We start from the raw sequence: 16,509 nt of genomic DNA, 5'->3' as shown, positions 1-16,509 counted from the left end.
TGATAGCTCATTTCTTTTTAGCACCGAATAATATTCTATTGTCTGGATGTGCTAGAGTTTATCCACTCACCACTGAAGGGCGTCTTGCTTGCTTCCACATTTTGGCAATTATGAATAAAACCGCTATAAACATCCATCTGCAGGATTTTGTGTGGACAGACGTTTTCAACTCCTATGTGTAAATACCAAGGAGCATGATTGCTGGATTGTAGAGTGAAAATATGTTTAGTTTTGTAAGAAACTGCCATACTTTCTTCCAAAGTGGCTGTCCCATTTTGCATTCCCATGAGCAATGAATGAGAGTTCCTTGTATCAGTTTTTATATATCTTGGATTCCCAAAATTTCTAAGATTAATGTTTACAAATATTTTCTCCAAGTCTGTGGAATGTGTGTTAATCTTCTTATTGATGTTTTTTAATCAGTAGAAGTCTTTAAGTTTTATGAAATCCATTTTTTTCTCTTGTGTTTTACTGTGTCAAATCTGCTGATGTGAAGTTGTCTTAATACTCACCTATCCTTTCAATGTCTGTAGAACATGTAGCAACAGTCTCGCTTATTCATGCTGTTGGTTATTTCTGCTTTATCTCCTCTCTTCTCTTCTCTGCCTCTCTTCTCTTCTACTTTGGAAGATTGTCACTGAGTTAACCTTCATACCAATCTTCCTCTATTTTATGTGGGATGCCACCAGGGCATGGCTTGACAAGTGGTGCTAGGTCTGCACTCAGGATCCAAACCTGCGAACCCTGGGACGCAGAAGCGGAGTGAGCAAGCTTAACCTCTTGGCCATGGGACAGTCCCTCTTTATTTTTTTCTTGTTTCCTAAGGTGGAATTTTGGTTCACCAATTTTTAAAAGTCGTAAATTCATTATTCAGTTGAAACATTTTCTAATTTTCCCTGTGATTTATTCTTTGACCCATGGATTATTTAGAAGTGTGTTGTTGAATTTCTAAATATCTAGGTTTTCTACATGTTGTTGTTTACGTCTGGTTTAATTACATTTTGGTTGGAGACCATTCTTTTATTTCAATCTTTTAAAATATTTTGAGACTTATTTTATGATGCAGCATGTGATCTATCTTTGCAAAAATATGTGAATTTGAAAAAAATGTGTATTCTGCAGTTATTAGGTATAGTGGTCTATAACTATCAATTAGATTAAGTTTGTAAAATAGTATTCAAGTCATCTGTCTTTGCAGATTTCTTGATTAGTTCTTCTGTCAGTTGCCAAGAGAAGCATTTGAAAATCTCTTAAAATGATCGTGAAATTGTCTGTTTTGCCCTTTCTGTCGGTCAATTTTTTTGGTGAGGGAGATTGTCCCTGAGCTAACATTGGTGCCAGTCTTCCCTTATTTTGTATACGGGGTGTTGCCACAGCATGGCTTGATGAGTGTTGTGTAGGTCCGTACCCAGGATCTGAAGCCATGGACCCCAGCCACCAGAGCAAAGCACACGAACTTAACCACTGTGCCACTGGGCAGGACCCGTATGTCACTCAATTTTGTTTTACATATTTTGAAGTTTTGCTATTAGATGTAAATACCTATTATTTTTTATGCCTTCCTGGTATATTGGTCCTTTTGCTATGATAAAGTGTCCTTCTTCATCTCTGGCAATAAAATTTATCTTTAAGTCTATCAAATCTGATATTAGCCGCTTTTGCTTTCTTATGCTGTTTTCATAGTGTACTTTTTCCTTTGATTTGTTTTTAACCTATCTATGTCTTTACACTTAAAGTATGTCTCTTATAGACAGTATATAGTTGAATCTTGCTTTTGATTCCATTCTGGTAATTCTTTTGACTGGAGTGTTTAATCCATTTTATTTAATGTAATTATTGGTATTGCTAGATTTGTGTCTACATTTTATTATTTGTTTTGTGTTTGAGCATTTTGTTTTTGATCCTTCTGTTCCTCTTCTTGCCTTCTTTGGAATTATTTGAACGTTTTTTAAAAATTCTGTTTCACTTGGCTTTTTAGGTACAAATCTTAACTTTGAATTTTGCTGGTTAGTCTATTGACTACGGCCCGTATTCTTCACTCTTTACAGTCCACTTACAGTTGATATTGTACAGCTATGCATATAAGGTAGAAAACTTAGAAAAGTATAGGTCCATTTATCCCTTCCTCGTTGTCTTTTATTTTATAGTGGTCACATGTATTACATCTATAATCTATATGCATTACAAATCTCACAAGTTAATGTTGTAAGTTTTTCTTTATACATTATTAAAATAAATTAAGAAGAAAATATTCTTTCATTTTGTTTACTATTTGAAATACTCTTCATTCCTCTGTCTGAGTCTGTCTGTATTATCATTTATCTTTAGCTTGAAGAATTTTCTTTAGTATTTCTTATAGCCCAGTTCTGCTGATGATAAATTATGTCAGTTGTTCTTTTGTGAAAATGTCTGTATTTTCCCTTCATTCTTGAAATATATTCTCCTTGGATAGAGAATTTTTCAAGGACATATTTGTTCTTTTAGTGCTTTAAAGTTATTATTTCACTATTTTCTGGCCTCCTTAGTTTCTGATGTGATATTGACAATTATTCAAATTATCCATTTTGCTCTATTTAAAAATATCTTAACTTTTTGATGCTTTCAAGATTTGATTTACTATGATGCGCTTAGGCATAAGATTTTTTAAATCCTTCTTGGGTTAAATAAGCTTCGTAAATCTGAAATTATGTATTTTCGCCAATCTTGGAAAATATTCTGCCCTTATTCAGTTTTTTTTTTCCTACCTCATTTTCTCTATTCTTGTACCTCAATCACCAATATGTGAGACAACAGGCCTAAAATATTCTTATTGAGGCTCTCATCATATATTTTGATTATCTTTTCTCTGTTTTTCACATTGAGCAATTTCAATTGATACATCTTTAAGTTTTGTGATTCTTTCTTTGTCATCTTCATCATACTGAGAAGCCCTTCCAATGATTTTTAAATTTTTTTTTAGATACTGTATAAGTATTTCCATTTGATTGCTTTTAAATGGTTTTTAATTTCACTACTGAGATTTCTTATCTTTTCATTCTTTAAGAGCATATTTTCCTTTACTTCATTGAGCATAGTTATAACGATGGTTTTAAAACACTTGTATATGTTATCTCAGAATTACTCTTTCTTTATTGCCTTTTCCCATGATACAGTCATATTTTCCCGATTCTTTGTCAAATAATTTTGGATTGTATACCTCACATCATGAATATTAACATTGTGGAGCATCTGGATTCTGTTATATTCCTTAACAGAATGTTGATGATTTGTTTTGTTTAAGTGCGTGATTAACTTTCTTAGACTCAAATTGAAAACTTTGTTTTGTTTGTTGTGGGCAGCAGTTCAGACATCAATTTAGTTCTTTTAGTTTACCTGCTGGAAGTCCTCCCTGCACATGCATATTTCATTTTTAGCAGAGTTTGGGGCAGACTTTATTCATAGAACATGGGACACCCCTCTATCTGGCTTTCTTCATTCTAGAATTCCTCTCTTAATTTATGGTGGATCAGGCTGTCCTGAGCTCCTTTCTCTGCTTCTTCAGGGCAAGGAGACAGCAGCCTTTCTATCAGTTTCAACCACACACATGGCTACAACTGCAGTCTAACCTCTGTCTAAGGCCTGAGGGAACCTAACTTCTTCTGATCCCTTCATTTCTCCAAGTTTCTATTCCCATAAAAATATGCACTTTTTTTGTTTATCTTTTAAGCCTCCTGAGGTCCAAGCTTTCAGGTTTCTCTTGTTTTTAAATATAAGCATTATATTTATCACTGGGTTTTTAAACTGAGTTTTCTAACTCTAGCATGTCCTAAACTGCTCCATCCTGCCCTTTCTGAAGGGCCCTAGGAGCCATAATCCATTCCTTAATACTTGACAGGCCACATTACAGAGACTGTGGGTTGGATTATTTCATTGAGAAGAAACAGCAAAAGACCAAAAATAGAAAGAAGAATCTCACATCCTTACTCTCTAGATCAAATTTTTCCAGCTTGTATAGTCTTAATATCTATTTATTTTGAAATCAGAGAAAAAAAAATATTTTTTTTGAGGAAGATTAGCCCTGAGCTAACTGCTGCCAATCCTCTGCTTTTTCCTTGGGAAGTCTGGCCCTGAGCTAACATCTGTGTCCATCTTCCTCTACTTTATATGTAGGACACCTACCACAGCATCGCTTGCCAAGTGGTGCCATGTCCACACCCGGGATCCAAGCCAGCGAACCTTGGGCTGCCAAAGCAAACATGCGCACTTAACCGTTGCACCACAGGGCCAGCCCCCAAATCAGAGAAAATTTAATGTTCATTTATTTCTTTGTATCTAATTCAAAAACTTTTTATTGGGCATTTACATTTCTCCACATACTATTCAAGGACCTGCAGATATAATAGTGAACAAGAACACAGTTCTTACTCCCAGGGAACTTGCTCTGGTGATGGAGACATAAACCTTATACCTATGTTGATTTGTTAAGAGTAAAAAGTCATGCAATCATTCTTATAGCTGCATATACACATTGAAAAACCCACAATGTGACAAGGATAACTTATGTGTGAGTGTGTGTGTTTTGCAGATGTCATTCTGGAACATCTATGTTGCTTTTACCTAAGAAATTTCAATTGAATAACTCGTATATTCCAGGGATCTGCATATATTCTTTTAAATGGCCTGATAGTAAATAATTTTGGGCTCTATGTCCCAACTACTCAACTCTGCCATTGTACTATGAACATAGCCACAGACCATGCATAAAGGTTAAGCGTGACTGTGTTATAATAAAACTTTATTTATGGACACTGGAATTTATAATTCATATAATTTTCACATTGCCAGAAAAATGGTATTCCTCTTTTGAACTTTTTCAACCATTTAAACATGCAAAAACCCTTAGCTCTCAGGCCATACAAGATCAAATGATAGGTGAGATTTGCCTGCAGGTTGTAGTTTACTGTCCCTTATGTTCAATAAATATTAATTAAGCATTTTTACGACTGACAATAAGAAATATTGGGGATACATGAGTAAAGGATAAAATTCCTCCTCTAATAACCCACAGATAAGTTGTAAATTTTTTTTTTTTTGGTGAAGAAGATTGGCCCTGAGCTAACATCTGTTGCCAATCTTCCCCTTTTTTTGTTTTTTTCCCCCCAAACCCCGGTACATAGTTGTATATTCTAGTTGCAAGTCATTCTAGTTCTTCTGTGTGGGTTGCCACCACAGCATGGCTTGATAAGTGGTCTGTAGGTCTGCACCCAGGATCCAAAACAGTGAACCCTTGGTTGCTGAAGCAGAGTGTGGGAACTTAAACACTTGGCCATATGGCACCGTATAATCTTGATTTTAGTGGTCAGTGATCACTTTTATAGCAAACAAAGCTGAAGCATACCTTGATGTACACCCTGATTCCGTAAAAGAATCAGATTTCTTATGCTATTTAAAAATTCACCTAAATTTTCAATTAAGGGGGAGATTTTGTTATAGTAGGTAAGCTTATTTCTTAGAATAAAAATACAGATAAGATTTGTGTTAATGAAGTGGAATTATAGTGTATATTTTCCCACTTGTCCCATTTTCAGTATTGTAGTTATACTATTTTAAGAGTAAAAAATGATTAAAAATAAAAAATTTACTATATATTTAAGTCCATATATTTATATATGGTTGCGGCAATTGTTAATTTCAATTTGAAAGCTTTTGTTAATGCCAGTATGCCTAAATCATCATGATAAGTGCAGTGAATATTAGAAAGACTGTTAATATACAGGTTGCATATCAAGATGTTTATGATCTCTTTGGAAAGCATTCTTTAGAATAACACAATTAATTACAATACAGGAATAAATTTTATAAGTGCTTTAATGTCATTCTGAGAAAATTACTCTGTGGCTATAAGCAAATTCTGACTCTGGAAAGGAGAAGAGCATTTGAGAAAAGACTTGAAAGATGAGTGGTATTTCAACAGACAGGGAAGTGAGATAAATGATATTTTAAATTTAAAGAACCACGCATAGAGATATTTGGCGTGCTCAGACGATGATATAACAGCCCACTATGACTAGAGGGTACTGTCTTTGGAAATTAAGATCAGGCTGTAAGTGTATTTGGGACATCACAAATAGTGTCACCCAAAGGCTACTGATTTTGCTCATCAGTATGATTTCCTTCCCTCTTTTCCCTCCTCTGCCCAAATTCCTTCACAGTTGACAATCCCATCTCTGCTCCTGTTCAACCAGGCAGCAGAAATGAGAGACACTGATGGATGTGTGGCAGTGCCTGAGGAGTTGTATAAAGAATTTCAAGGGCATACACATTTGGTACTTAATGATTCATTCTTCTTCAAGTAGTATTTTGCAGCGAGCCTTAGTTTCTTCCACAGATTCTTTGGTTGTCAAGCTAATATTATCAAGCTCCTTGATGTGTGCCTGCATTCGTGTGTGTTTTATTTTTATTTTTTTTGCAGAGGAACATTCACCCTGAGCTAACATTTGTTGCTGATCTACCTCTATTTTGTATGTGAGCCGCGGTCACAGCATGGCCACTGATAGATTGAATTGTGTAGGTCTGTGCCTGGGAACTAAACCTGGGTTGCCAAAGTGAAGTGTGCCAAACTTAACCACTAGGCCACCGGGACTGGCCCAATGTGTGTGTGTGTTTTAAATGAGTTAGCTGTGTGAGGTTTTCATACTTCCTCAACAGACTTCATGCCTGTTTTTTATTGGATAATATAATATCTGTTTATTTTCCCATTTCTTTTATTTCAAATTCAGAGTTATACATTAGTCAGAGAATCATAGTTGACCACTTAGATGATTATTTGAATTAACTGATATGCTATCAATGAAATTTCTCCATGTAACATAAGTAGCCAAGCTGTCAAATGTTTTAAATAAAATTCTTCCACTGATTAGAGCTAACAAATTTAATACGTTCTATAAGTTTTCTGTATAAATATAGACATTTTCTCCTATGTATCATTTACTTTCCTTTTAGCAGGAATTTGACCTTTACAGGCAGATGGCTTGTTTATTTGCCAAATTTACATGGGTATGTATTCTTCAAATTAATTCATCCACAAGTGAAAAAAAAATCTATACTCAACAGAAATACATAAAATTAAATAATAGTATATTGAAATAAATATAATACAAATTTCAAAGAATATATCTTTCGAACTGCAGACAAAGGGTCAGTAGACTGAGATTCTGCCAAATGAAAGTGAGCAGAGAATTTTACCCATTAAAATGGTTGGACAGTATACAGCAGATTTCAATTCTCTACAAATGAAGTCTGGCAACTGTGATGAGTATAAACATTGATTCAGTGTGTCCTATAATTGAATTAGTCAAGGAAGAATTTACAGGGGAAGAATTTACAGGGACTCAACTACTTTAGAGTTTATAGACTTTGGTCAATACCTTGAGATGTAGCAAATGGAACAAGAGAACCAAATTGGTGTCTACCTAATTGTGGTCGGCAGAATTCTAAATGTCCTGCCAAGATTCTCATCTGCTGGGTATTCAATCAAACACTAATCTAGGTACTATTGTGAAGGGACTATGTGGATGGAAATAAGATTACTAATCAGTTGACCTTAAAGTAGGAAGGTTGTCTTGGATTATTCAACTGGGCCCAATGTAATCACATGAGCTCTTAAAAGCAAAAGAGGAAGGCAGAAGAGTCAGTTGGAAGGGAGATGAAGTAGACGAGGAAGGCAGAAGAGATGAGGCAAAAGAGAAGATCAGAGATTTTGGAAGTATGAGAAGAAGTTCACCCGTGCTGATGGCTTTGCAGATGGAGAAAGGAGGCCACAAAACAAGGAATTCAGGGGCCTCTGGAAGCAGAGGACAATTACCTGTTAACACCCAGAAAGGATAAAGGGACCTCAGTTCTACGACTGCATGGAATTGAGTTTTGCCAACAACCTGAATGAGCTTGAAAATGATTCATCCCCCCAGAGCCTTGAGAAACGGGTACAACCAGCCAATATCTCCATTTTGTCTATTGAACCTCTAAGCAAAGTAGCGTCTGAGCCGTGCTGTACCTGGACTTCTGACCTGTATAGAAACCGTGAGGGGCCAGCCCTGTGGCCGAGTGGTTAAGTTCACATGCTCTGCTTCAGCGGCCCAAGGTTTCACCAGTTTGAATCCTGGATGTGGATATGGCACCGCTCATCAGGCCATGCTGAGGTGGTGTCCTACATGGCACGACTAGAGGCACTCACAACTGGAATACACGACTATGTACTAGGGGGCTTTGGGGAGGAGAAGAAGAAGAAGAAGAAGAAAAGAAGATTGGCAACAGTTGTTAGCTCAGGTGCCAATCTTTAAAAAAAAAAAACTGTGAGATAATACATTTGTGTTGTTTTATGTCACTAAGGGTATGGTAACTTATCATGGCAGCAACAGAAAATCAATACACTAATTTTTGAAGTTTTTAGGAAAAGACAGTTTTATAATTTCTTGATTGTCCATTCATGCTTATAATTAAATTTTGGAGTGGCCGGCTCCATGGCCGAGTGGTTAAGTTCGCGCGCTCCGCTGCAGCGGCCCAGGTTCGGATCCTGGGCATGGACATGGCACCGCTCGTCAGGCCACGTTGAGGCGGCGTCCCGTGAGCCACAACTAGAAGGACCTGCAACTAAGATATACAACTGTGTATGGGGGGCGGGGGGGAGGGGAGTTGGGGAGATAAAGCAGAAACAAAAAAAAAAGATTGGCAACAGTTGTTAGCTCAGGTGCCAATCTTTAAAAAAAAAAAAAATTTGGAATGAGTAAAATTTCCTTTTACTTGGTAGAGAGGGAAAAAAATCTAAATTTGAAGCCCAGAGGCCTAGATTCTTGATTCAACTTTGACATTAACTCCTTTGAGCATGATTTGGGGCAAATCCCAGGGCTTTCCTTTTTCTGTTTTATGTGGTCTCAATTCCTCCAGTTTTTCACTTATGTGTTTAATTTTTCATTCTTGCCACCATTTTCATTCGTTTGTTTTAGAGCATTCCCAAAGTTCAAGATGTTTCCCATTAATGCCTCTAGTCCATCCAGCCCTTACTTGTATAATTTTGATGAAGTAAAATGCATTCATTTACTTGTTTGCTTGCTTCCTTTTGCTTTAGGAGTCATAGCTTAGAAGACATTGCCTTGTCTGAGGTCACAAAGACTTACATCTATGATCTCTTCTCAGAGTTTTACATCTTAAATTTAGGTTTTTAATCAATCTTGAGTTAATTTTTGCATGTAGTGTGAGGTAGCCACTTTCTTTTGCATGTGGCTATCTAGTTGTTTCAGTACTCTATGTTGAAAAACTATTCTTTCTCCATTGAACTGTTTTGGCCTCTGATCAAAAATCAGTTGACCACAGATGCACGGATTTATTTCTGGACTTCCAACCTTTATGTCTATACTAATGCCAGTACCATGCTGTCTTGATTACTGTAGCTTTGCAGTGAGTTTTAAAATAGGGAAGTGTTAGTCCAATTCTGTTCTTCTCTTTTAAGATTTTTTGGGCTACTTTAGTGTTTTGTTTTTTCATTTCTATACAAATTTTAGGATCATCTTATTAATTGCTGCAAAAATAGTACTAGAACTTTTGAGAGAAATTGCACTGAATCTGCTAATAAAATTAGAGACTATTGCCATATCAATAATATTAAATGTTCCTACCGATGTACACATGATGTCTTTCCATTTATTTAGGTCCTCTAATTTCGTTTGGCATTGCTTTGTAATTTTCAGAATACAAAATTTGTTTTTTTTTAAAATTTATTCCTATGTATTTTATTCTTTTTGATGTTATTATAAATGAGATTTTCTTAGCTTTTCAGATCTTTCATTGCCAGTCTATAGAAATGAAACAGATTTTTGTATATTGATTGTGTATCCTACAAACTTACCTAACTTATTTATTAGCTCTAATAGTTTGTTGCTGTTGTTGGGGGAGTTTCCTTAGGGCATTCTACATGGAAGAGCATGTCGTCTGTGAATAGAGATAGTTTTACTTTTTGTTTCCATTCTGGATGTCTTTTCTTAATTTTTTGGTCTAATTTCCCGGCTAGAAACTCCAGTACAATGTTGAGTAGAAGTGGTAGTAGCAGATATCCTTGTCTTGTTCCTATTAGGGGACAAAATTTTAATCTTTTACTGTCAGTTATGATGTTAGCTGAGGGTTTTTTGTGGATGCCACTTATCAGGTAACATGTTCCTTTCTGTTACTAATATGCTGAGTGTTTTATGAGAGAGTGTTAGACTTTGTCAAATATATTTTCTACATCTATTGAGATGATCATGTCATTATTGGTCTTTATTTGATCAATATGGTGTTTTATAGTGATTGGTTTTCATATGTGGAACCAACTTTGCATTCCTGGGATAAATTCCACTTGGTGATGATGAATAATCCTTTTCATATCTTGCTTGATGAGGCTTGCTAGTATTTTGTTTAGTGTTTTTACATTTATGTTCGTTAGGGATATTGATCTGTAGTTTTCTTTTCTTGTGATATGTTTGTCTGGTTTTGGTATCGAGGTAATAATGGTCTCATAGAATGAGTTGGGGAGTGTTATATGCTCCCCTAATTTGTTCAAGAACTTGTGGGGCTGGCCCAGTGGTGCAGCAGTTAGGTGCGCACGTTCTGCTTCAGTGGCCTGGGGTTCGCAGGCTCCAATCCCGGGTGTGGACATAGCACTGCTTGGCAAGTCATGCTGTGCTAGGTGTCCCATATATAAAATGGAGGAAGATGGGAACGGATGTCAGCTCAGGGCCAGTCTTCCTCAGCAAAAAGAGGAGGATTGGCAGCAGATGTTAGCTCAAGGCTAATCTTCCTCAAAAAAAAAAAAAAAAAAGAACTTGTCAAGTATTGCTATTACTTCTTCTTTAAATGTTTATAAAATTCTCTAGTTGATCCTTCTGTGACTGAGAATTTCTTTGTGGAAAGCTTCTTGATTACTGATTCATTATCTTTACTTGTTACAGCTTATTCAGTTTTTATATTTCTTCTTGAGTCAGTTTTGGTCCTGAGTCAGTTTTGTGTTTTTCTAGGAATTTGTCCACATCATCTGGGTTATCTAATTTACTAGCTTGAAATTGTTGATAATGTTACCTTATAGTTGTTTTTATTTCTATAAGTATGATAGTTCTGCCCCTATTTCACTCTTCATTTAGTAAATTGAGTCTTCAATTTTTTGTTGTTATTGGTCAGTCTTGTGAAAGTTTTGTCAATTTTGTTGATCTTTCTTAGAACCAACTTTTGGTTTATTTAATTGTTTTTCTATCATTTGTCTATTCTCTATTTCATTCATTTATGCTCTAATATTTATCATTTTCTTCCTCTGCTTGCTTTGAGTTTAGTTTGCTCTTCTTCTAGCTTGATGGGGTGGAAGGTTAGATTGTTGTTTTTAAAACTTTAAAAAAATTATTAGTTTACAGCTATAAATTTATTTCTAAGCACTAATATACCTGCATCTCATATATTTTGAAAGATTATATTTTCATTTTCATTCATCTCAAGTATTTTCTAATTTCTCCTCTAATTTCTCCTTTGCCCCGTTGGTTATTCAGGAGTGTGTTATTTAATTTCCACATATTGTGAATTTCCCACATTTCTTTCTGCTATTGACTCAAATTGCTCCATTATGGCTATAGAACGTACTTGTATGATTCACATCCTCTTAAACGTATTGAGACTTGTTTTATGGACTAAAATATGATCTTTCCTGGAGAATATTCTGTGTGCACTGTAGAAGCATGTGTGTTTTGCTGTTGTTGGTTGGAGTTTTCTATATGTGTCTGTCAGGTCTAATTGGTGTTTAGTGTTGTTCAGGTCTTCTGTTTCCTTACTGATCTTCTGTCTAATTGTCCTATGTATTTTTGAAAGTGGAGTATTGAAGTCTCCAACTATTATTGTTGAATTGTCTATTTTCACTTCAATTCTCTTAGCTACTGCCTCATATAATTTGGGGCTCTGTTTTTAGATGCATATATGTTTATAATTGTTATATTTTCTTGATAGGTTCATTCTTTTATCATTATAATTTGTCCTTGTTATCTCTAATGCCAACCATTTTGTGTTAAAATCTTTCTTTTCTGAATTTCCAGCTTTCTTTTGGTTATGGTTGGTATGGTATGCTTTTTATATACTTTTATTTTCAGGCTGTTTGTGTAGCTGAATCTCAAGTGAGAGACACATTCTATGATTGGATTGTCTTTGTATAACGATATGCCACCCTTGAACTTTTCATTGGAGATTTTAATCTATTTACATATATCATAATTACTGATAAAATAGAATTTATGCCTGCCATCTGCTACTTGTTTTCTGCATGTCTTATGTCTTTCCTGTTACTATGTTCCTCCATTAATGTCTTCTTTTGTGTTAAATAAATATTTTCTAGTGTATCATATTAATTCATTTTTTCTACTATGTGTTTTTGAATTACTTTATGAGTGGCTGCCCTAGGGATCACATTTAACATCTTAATTTACAACAATCTAGGTCAGATTAATACCAATTTAATTGCAATAGCATATAAAAAACTTTGATCTTATCCAGCACCATTCTCCCCACCTTTATATTGTTACTGCCACAAATTACATCTTTATATATTGTGTGCCCATCAACACTGAATTATAATATTTATTAATTGTAAAAGCTAATTTTTATCCACTATAACAATGGAGTATAATAATTAGTTATAGATTTTTATAATTTCTGTCTCTTTATTGATATTCTCTACTTTGTGAGGCATTATTCTCATGGTTTCTGTAGTTTTTTAAACATCGTTTCCATTAGCTCTTTGAAATATTTAAAATAGCTGATTTAAAGTCTTCATCCAGTAGGTCCAACGTCTGGACTTCCTCAGAGACACTTTCTATTGATTGCATTCTTTCATCTGTATGGGCCACTTTTTCTTGTTTCTTTGAATTTCTCACAATTTCTTTTGAAACTTGGACATTTAAAATCTGGAAATCTGATCACTTTCCTCCCAGGGTTTGCTGCTGTTGCTGTTTGTTGTATTTGTTGTTGTTTTTTAGTCTAGTGACTTTTCTGAACTAATTCTCTAAAGTCTTTATTCTTGTCATGTATGGCCACTGAATTCTCTGCTTGGTCAGCTTAGTGGTAAACTAATGATTGGAGAGAGACTTCTTTAAATGCCTGGAACCAATAAATCTCCTATGCTTTGGGGGGACTCTATGTACATGTTGGGGTGCACCTTTAGCAGTCACCTAGGCAGTTGATAACTCTGTTTTAGTTTTCACTTCCTGCTTCCATAGATCTTCAGAATCAGCCAGAGATGAGAGCTTAGGGCCTTTTCAGGTCTTTCCAGAGCATGTACACAGTCCTACGCATGCACAGTCTCAGGCACAGCCCTAGGCAAGACTTTACATCAGCTATTTTAAATATTTCAAAGAGCTAACAGAAACCATGAGCATGTGCACAGTCCTAGGCATTCACAGGAATATGTTGGAGTGTTTCAAAGCCCCTATAGGGCACCTCATTCTTCAGATTTTATTTTAAGCTTTTTGGTTAGTCTGTTGTTAGCCCCAACAGTTTACAATGCCTCAGGCAACTGTAAAGTTAAAACACTTCTCAGTAATTGTTTTCAACAAATGCCTGCTGAGAAGAAGGCTTTTGCACTGGACAAGTTATTAATACGATCAATTTCAGGCAGACTTGTAAGTAGGGTCTTTTAAGAAACACCAGACATGTCAAATAATGATAATTATTTGATAATGAGGCTTTCAAAGAGCTCTAGCTCTATTCTGCTCATTCTTGCAGCTGCCATGCTGTACCAGGAGTGTGTGCTACCATTTTTCAAAGTTACTGTGGAGTTAAAGAGTGGGCAACTGCAATTCAGCCATTTCTTGAGTGAAAGCTCTCTAGTTTGCCCTAATCCTTGCTATGGCCATTTTTGTCAATTTTTTCATTGCTTTTATGGAGGAGAAAATTTTCAGATGTCTTTATATTGGCATTTTCATTAACATCACCGTCATGTTTATTGTATGTTTTACCATTTATTAAAGTGACTCACCTAGCTCTTTAGCACTGAAGTTGACTTAAGTTGATATGGCAGCATTCATTCACAATTGCTAGCAATGATAAGGGATTACTATTCGAAGGTATCCTTTAAGAGATACAGTTGTAGCAAACATTACATGGTTGTTTTGATCTTGTTAGTTTAATGAACAGGTATGTGACAAAACTTAGGATTCCATGGAAACAGAACTTAATAAATAGAAATTACCAAGTTGAAGGAGTTTGTATCGAAGACTATTATTTCCTCTGTTATCTGAACAGGACCGTATTTCTGTCATAGATGAACACACTTTTCCCTTTCCGAAAGTTTTGACATTTTAACCTTTGCTTCAGGCCTTGGACCTTGTCATGATGATCCATTCCTGTGGCCTGATTCTTTTGGAAATGTTCTTGACAACTGATATTATCTCACTATTAAAATATTCCATTTTTTGAGTTCCTTTGAGCCAGTTGGATACTCTGTAGCATGCAATAGGATTTATGTTTCTCCTGCTCACATTCATTCCCATTAATCACTTAGAACTTGGGGAATGAAAGAAACCCAAGGCTGCCTGTTAATAGTTGAGGAAAGTGAGACTGAAAATTCTACCTTATCTTTCCTGAGGATCAAGGTTGGTGGATTTCACAGCTAAAGTTATTGGATTTAGCCCTCCAAATTTTGATTCATGGTTTTTTTTGCTTTCATATTTTATATACTTCCTTTTGTTTTTAATCATCATACTTGATTTATGTTTGGATTTTACTTCAACGCTTACCCAGCAACTAAGAAAAAATATTTTTGAAAGCCCTTTAATATAAACATTTAAGATTATAAATGAAATCATGCTGTTTGTACTCTTATTTTGTCATTTGAATTATTAACACTTTCTCAGAAGATTATTTTAAATACGTGTTAAAGAAATGCTATGCAGTTGCTTTTATGGACACAAACATAAAATGAGAATTTATGAATCGTATAAATAAACTGAAGTGAATGTGGTATACAGAATAATAGGAGACATATGATGATGATGATGATGTGTGTGTATGGGTGTTTGTGTGTGTGTGATATGTATAGGCTCCTTCAAAAAGTAAGAGGGGTGTGTAAAGAGAACATTGGATATGTTTTTTGTTATCAGCTTCATAAATCTCCTCTCAATGGTTAGAGCCAGTAGTAAGAGAGGGTGCCAGATGAGAGAATAGGTATGTGCAAAAGTTATGCTCAAGGATCTGCTTTTTCTCCCCAAATCCCTCCCAGTACATAGTTGTATATTCTACCTGTGGATCCTTCTAGTTGTGACATCCTTCTTTCTTTTATACTCATAGACACTGATGACCAAAGTTTTATGGAATGCAAGAGAACTTTCTATGAGGTGGTATTCCTCTCTGAGGAACATCTCTATCTGTTAAATAAAGAAATTCTGTATTCATACTATAGGGAGAAAGGTAAAATCGAGTGTGTATTTTAAAAAATGCTTGCTATTGTCACTAAGTTGAAATTAAAGGTAGAAAAGAGATATTGTTATTGGATGCATTTTGAATATTTTATTTGCCTACAAAAAGAAACTTGATTATTAGAACAAATGTCAAAAGATCTCAACCTGTTTCTGAATTTAAAACTTTACTTTTTTACAATAACCTGAAGATTAATCTTTATTTAATTTTTGACAAAATGCGGAATAATTTACAGTGGCATAACACATACCAAATGCCACAGTTTATATTTATAAAACACCCTGCTTAAATATTTAAATAATTTATTTATCTGCGAGAGTTGAAAAATTTCATTGCAAATGCTACTCTATTTTTAAATAGCTTAATGTGTCAAATCTGAATTTTGAACCAAACTTTTAAAAATAAGGATGATTAATTTAAGTAATTTCCTTGACAGTGAAGATAATCTCTTCTGTATATCTCATGGATGCCTTGTAGTAGCTGAATATTTATAAACGATAATTTAAGGTCTGTTGAATACTATTGCCCTATGTATTGCTAATACAATCTTATTTAAACCTAAAACAAAATATCCATATGGCTCACTATGTTGATTTGATTATTCACTTGGTTGCCATTTGCTTCACCTGTGGAATAAGAAGCAAGAACAAACTAATGATAGTTCACTTGTCTCACTGTGATACCAGCTTTTCATCTTAATTATGTTTATATAATGATTCCAGGGAGTACCTTCTCAGAAAAATTTTCTGTTATTGCAGAGATTTGAATTATGCCTCTGGCTATAACTATAAGCAATCATTATCGTCAGTGTTTTCTGCTTAATTAGAGTATAATTTTGGAGTAAGAGTAGAGAAGAAGAGGTTTCTTAGGTTTCATAATTTTACTATTGATTTTCTCAATGATGTGGCAATTAAATTTGATTTCCAATCCAGCTTTAAAATACCACTGAATAACTTGGGTAGATATGTAATCATAATCATCATCAACATCATTTTTTTCATTCCTTTTGACAAATAGCGGCACATCAAATAGAGTAGCAGAAAATAATCGTTCCCA

At 34.9% G+C, this 16,509-nt stretch overlaps 1 protein-coding gene across 1 annotated transcript in view; it reads left to right on the top strand.

Moving 5' to 3' along the window:
* MALRD1 (MAM and LDL receptor class A domain containing 1) overlaps positions 1-16,509 on the top strand; it is a 653,802-nt gene that overhangs the window by 21,339 nt on the left and 615,954 nt on the right. The gene's annotated exons all lie outside the window — the stretch shown is intronic.

This window comes from Equus caballus, chromosome 29 (genome assembly GCF_041296265.1).
Source record: "Equus caballus isolate H_3958 breed thoroughbred chromosome 29, TB-T2T, whole genome shotgun sequence".
Lineage (NCBI taxonomy): Eukaryota > Metazoa > Chordata > Mammalia > Perissodactyla > Equidae > Equus > Equus caballus.
The sequence above is the reverse complement of the archived record's forward strand: the minus strand, read 5'-3'. Positions and strand labels throughout refer to the sequence as shown.